This window comes from Xyrauchen texanus, chromosome 10 (genome assembly GCF_025860055.1).
Source record: "Xyrauchen texanus isolate HMW12.3.18 chromosome 10, RBS_HiC_50CHRs, whole genome shotgun sequence".
NCBI classification, from domain to species: domain Eukaryota; kingdom Metazoa; phylum Chordata; class Actinopteri; order Cypriniformes; family Catostomidae; genus Xyrauchen; species Xyrauchen texanus.
In genome coordinates, this window is record NC_068285.1 from 19743309 (window position 1) to 19749197 (window position 5889).

Sequence of the window (5889 nt, forward strand, 5' to 3'; positions counted from 1 at the left end):
GATCGTTATTTTAAGATCAAATCAGAACATGTTATTTCATCACTGAACTCAATCCTATACAAAATCTGAATTTCTCCAATACAGAATTGCAATGCCAGAGCACTGCACCCCAAGGTAAAATAAAATGATGAAAAACAGTTGCAGTTCCCTTTATATATTCATATATTGTAACTTTTAAAATATTATATCAAACAAAATATTCTAAATCTAAAATATTGTTGATATTACTTTGCTAACTTATTAGACTGACTTATAAAGTGTACAAATTGGTTAATTTGCTCATTACATACTATTTCCATTTTAAAACAATTTACTTTTCTAGCACCACCAAGAGTTGGAGATGTACAATTGTTTGTATGTCCTTAGAATTACTTCGCAAATATGTGTACCAAATTTGGTGACAATATCTAATTATGTTCAAGAGTTATAAACATTTTTGTAAACGTGACCATGCCAATTACGAATGTTTTGGCATATCATTTGACGATAAATCAAAATTTGTTTGATATCTTTTCATTTTGGACTCCAGAGAATCTTTCTGCACTGGTTTGTTTCCGAGCGGGCGAATGGCCTACGACTAATTTGAAAAACGTATCTTTTAAAGAATCTCAAGTATTTATTGAACGTTTTGTTTAATACCAATGGACCATTGGTATTAAACAAAACGTTCAATAAATACGGTAAAGGTAAAGTTGTTCAGAATGAGGAGATCCACAATATGGTATGAATAACGTATTTCTTTGTGAAACACTGCGGAAAATTATTTTACTTTTCCCCACACTGTTGGTAGGTCCGGTGTAGCCGTGTGCCTCAGAGATTTTTTTGTTTCTCTCATCGCCAACGAATGGACCGTCTGCACCTCGTTAATTAACTATGGCGTAGTTTTGCGCTGAAAGCTGATTGGTCGATGGCGGCCATGTTTTTAAAGATATGTGACTGTTCTCACAGACCTTTATGGCACCTTGTACAGCGTGCAAAATTTCAAGTCGATCGGACCAACGGTTCCATTGCCATTTTTATTTCTTTAATTATTATTATAGTGCTCCTAGAGGCAGATGTGTGTAGTTTGTGTGTGTGTCCTCAGAATGGCCTCTTACATAAGTGTACCACATTTGGTGATGATATCTCATTCCGTACAAGAGTTATAACACAGACTGTGAATCGATTAATCAAATTTGAAAAAATCCTTTAACAACTTCTCAGGACGAGTTCATTTTGACATTTTTTCAAACAATCCAAAGTAGCGGGAATACGAAGGTGTGGAGCCATTAATCTCACAATGGGAAAAACCACAGTGGAAAAAACTCTTCGGCATGGCGAAAGGAATGACTGGAAAAAATAAGTTTGTCTCTAGCCATTACGTACAAGATTAATAGCCCAAATGTGATTATTATCGTTTTTGTCACTGTAGCGCCACCATGCGGTTGATCGGGGCGAGACTTTGTGCCGTTGTAGACTGGAGGAGTACTACGTTTACCCTAAATTAAAAGTCACTGGGCCTTAGGGTTTGGTCTGTACGATCAGTTTTAGGGCAGAATAATAATAATAAAAACATTTACCTATTTTAAAGAATTCAGCTGAATAATGGCATGTCCTTTTTGTGACATTCGTGAGCTGCAGGAGCGCGAGACATGCGCGAGCATCAGCGTTTGAGTGTGACGTCACGAGCATTGCGGCGCTCTGAGATTGAGAATGAAAGGAAGAGATCCGGGAGGAGAGGATGATGTACAGAATGGTCCATATATAACCAAACACTCCGCGTAATTAGAATTAAGAGTGAATGGTTTAAGAGACTCGCCAGCTGCTGAATAATAAGTTATTTGTCACAACAGATCCGGGTGGGAAAAGATTCGACAAAGCTGGACGCGATTCTCGGTATGTTAGAGACAAAAGCAAAATTCAGCTACATACATTGCAGTTGCCGTGCTCAACGCCATTCATTTGAAAAGAGCATTTCATTTGTGCTATAAGTGACATCCGGACAACGAAAATTGGACACAATTATTTCCGCATTGACTGGAGTCACCTCTCTTGTAAGTAGCCAAATGCATTTAATGAAACTAAAACAACATTTATGTCATTACCTAGCTTAATAATATGCACCTTTAGCTACTAGGTGGCCAAATAAAGTTGATTGTTACGTGAGAGAGGTCGAAATCGGTTTGTTTACGCAAGGAAGGTGAACCGCAGAAGATGCGGAGTGACGTTATGACGACATCCGTAGACACGCCCTTTATAAAATGCACCACGTGATCCCTTATTTTATGATAATTCAGTTAGTGTCTAATCGAGTCTGAGGTGTATGTATGTGTGTAAGTGTGTCCAGTGATGCCATGTTATTTAATCATGAACACAAATGTTAACCTAAAGCTAAATAACTTTAATTGTACCACTATTTTGGTTATCACAGGGTTGGCCTGTGTGTGATTTGTGTTGGTAGGCAAAGATCATATTTAAAATGTTAAAAGAGCATGTTTACAATAGTAAATATTATTGCGAGTGTGTACAGGTGTGAACAGAACTGACCGGTTGCCTGTTACATTAAACCTGCTTATTATTTTAAAATACTTATTTGTACTGTTGATTCACTATGGTGAATGTAGTAATGTGATAAACTATAGTATATCATACTCTGTAGAATATGTCAAGTCATTTTTATTTGTATAGCGCCTTTCACAACACACATTGTTTCAAAGCAGCTTTACAGAAGATCAGCATTAACAGAAGATAAAACTGTAATATCTATAATGTTGTCTCAATGAAATTCTGATATGGAGGTAAAGTTGATCATTTTTAATTGCCTTCTGTTACTTTTGAGTTTATTCTTTTCTACACTATATACAGTAGACATTGTGGCATAAAAGTGACCTAAAACATATATAAACAATGACTGAATATAAGAACTATTGCAGCTGACTCCACAGCACAGGGACACATGCCCTTGGTCACACTCTTTACATCACTCTTTTAACTCTCTTCTGAAGTTCATTCTCTTCTCTTTTTCTTCACCTTTACCTGGCACTTTCCTAAAGGTAAGACGGTAGGCTACTAACTTGCTTGCTGGAAAACTGGCAGAGGAATTTAAAAAGAAATGAGCTCACTTGACTACCATTTCCCTCAGTATTACAACTGAAATCATATGAAACAATTAAACTATGTATTATTTCAGGGCCTGAAATGTATTTCTGAATGGCTGATTGCCCCCATTAGATGCCTTATATTGTTGGGGATTGTTTCGAATATACACTCACCTAAAGTATTATTAGGAACACCTGTTCAATTTCTCATTAATGCAATTATCTAATCAACCAATCACATGGCAGTTGCTTCAATGCATTTAGGGGTGTGGTCCTGGTCAACACAATCTCCTGAACTCCAAACTGAATGTCAGAATGGGAAAGAACGGTGATTTAAGCAATTTTGAGCGTGGCATGGTTGTTGGTGCCAGACGGGCCAGTCTGAGTATTTCACAATCTGCTCAGTTACTGGGATTTTCACACACAACCATTTCTAGGGTTTACAAAGAGTGGTGTGAAAAGGGAAAAACATCCAGTATGCGGCAGTCCTGTGGGCGAAAATGCCTTGTTGATGCTAGAGGTCAGAGGAGAATGGGCCGACTGATTCAAGCTGATAGAAGAGCAACTTTGCCTGAAATAACCACTCGTTACAACCGAGGTATGCAGCAAAGCATTTGTGAAGCCACAACATGAACAACCTTGAGGCAGATGGGCTACAACAGCAGAAGACCCCACCGGGTACCACTCATCTCCATTACAAATAGGAAAAAGAGGCTACAATTTGCAAGAGCTCACCAAAATTGGACAGTTGAAGACTGGAAAAATGTTGCCTGGTCTGATGAGTCTCGATTTCTGTTGAGACATTCAGATGGTAGAGTCAGAATTTGGCGTAAACAGAATGAGAACATGGATCCATCATGCCTTGTTACCACTGTGCAGGCTGGTGGTGGTGGTGTAATGGTATGGGGGATGTTTTCTTGGCACACTTTAGGCCCCTTAGTGCCAGTTGGGCATCGTTTAAATGCCACGGCCTAACTGAGCATTGTTTCTGACCATGTCCATCCCTTTATGGCCACCATGTACCCATCCTCTGATGGCTACTTCCAGCAGGATAATGCACCATGTCACAAAGCTCGAATCATTTCAAATTGGTTTCTTGAACATGACAATGAGTTCACTGTACTAAAATGGCCCCCACAGTCACCAGATCTCAACCCAATAGAGCATCTTTGGGATGTGGTGGAACGGGAGCTTCGTGCCCTGGATGTGCATCCCACAAATCTCCATCAACTGCAAGATGCTATCTATCAATATGGGCCAACATTTCTAAAGAATGCTTTCAGCACCTTGTTGAATCAATGCCACGTAGAATTAAGGCAGTTCTGAAGGTGAAAGGGGGTCAAACACAGTATTAGTATGGTGTTCCTAATAATCCTTTAGGTGAGTGTATATTATTACATATTATAGAAAATGTACTGAGGATGTGGTAAGGTCAACATGAAAGATGAACAATGGTGTCACTGACATGGTTTAGCCAGTAGATGGCACTGGTTTCACTTTTCTGTTTCCAACACAGTTGTTTGTTAGTGAGGTGTTGAAACTTAGAATAATTTGAGGCTTAAAGCTGAGAACATTCCCTGTATTATGTAAGCCATATATTTGTAGCATTACACTTGTTTATTATTATTACACAGGCCTGTATGATTAGGGGTTCAAGCCTGAATGGCAAGAATCCCTATTGTTTTTGTCAGGATTTTTGTTATTAATATTTTCTGCCCTAAAACTGATTGTGCAGACCAAACCGTAAGGCCTGGAGACTTCAAACTTTCAGGGTACTACTCCAGCTGGCTAGCCATATGCAAGGAAACAGCCTGATCGGCTCATAGGTGTCGCTACAGTGAGAAAAAAAATAAAACATAATTTGGGCCATAACTCTTGAACCTTAAGGGCTAGAAACTAAATCATTTTTTCCACTTTGTAGTCATGACACAAAGATATTCAATTCTGTATAATAATAATTATTATTATTACACTATTTCACAGAAATGTTTCTATCAATTATCTCATATGGTATATCCTATGGACCTGTTTTTCTTAATTATACCTTTTATTTTGATCAACTCTAATGCATAATGATACTTCATTTCAGTCACTTCTTTCCCAGCAAAGCGCAATGTAATCTATGCTGTATGTGCTGACTTACATTTATTATTGGTCTTTGTTGATAATTTATACTTTTCATTTATTTTGACATGTTATTAATGTCGTATTCTTATTTTAAATGCATTAATTTTATATAATACATAACAATATAACTTCATTATAACACAGTATGTGCCTCACCTCGAAGCTGATAACGATGATGATGTTTGCTCACTGGTCCAGCACTTAATGGCAAAACTGGCATGAACAAGTAATCAGTAAAGAAAGACAAATTACTTAAAGCTGCTATAGCGAGCAGCCCCCTCTGTTGGTCAAAATAAACAGTACATGGTAAACCTTGTTGCGGGTAGGCTTCAATAGCAGCTTTCTTGTCATGTGTTTTCACTTTACGGACTTTGTTTTTAATGTGCAGTAACATTGGGGACATTTCCAGGGACAGCTCCTATCAGGGACAGACCATCAAAAACCAGGACTGTCCCTGGAAAACGGGGACGTCTGGTCACCCTATACTAAAACATATTCAGTATTCACCAAAGTGCTTAATTAATTGTGACTGTTGATTATTATATGCTGAATACAGTATATTTTGTAATCAGTATCAAATAACTCAATCTCCTTGGTCTGTGTTGTTTACAGAAGGGCAAAGCCGTCCATGAGACATGTTTTAGTATCTAATTGAGAAGCTGCCAAGCTGGACGAGTCCAGTTCT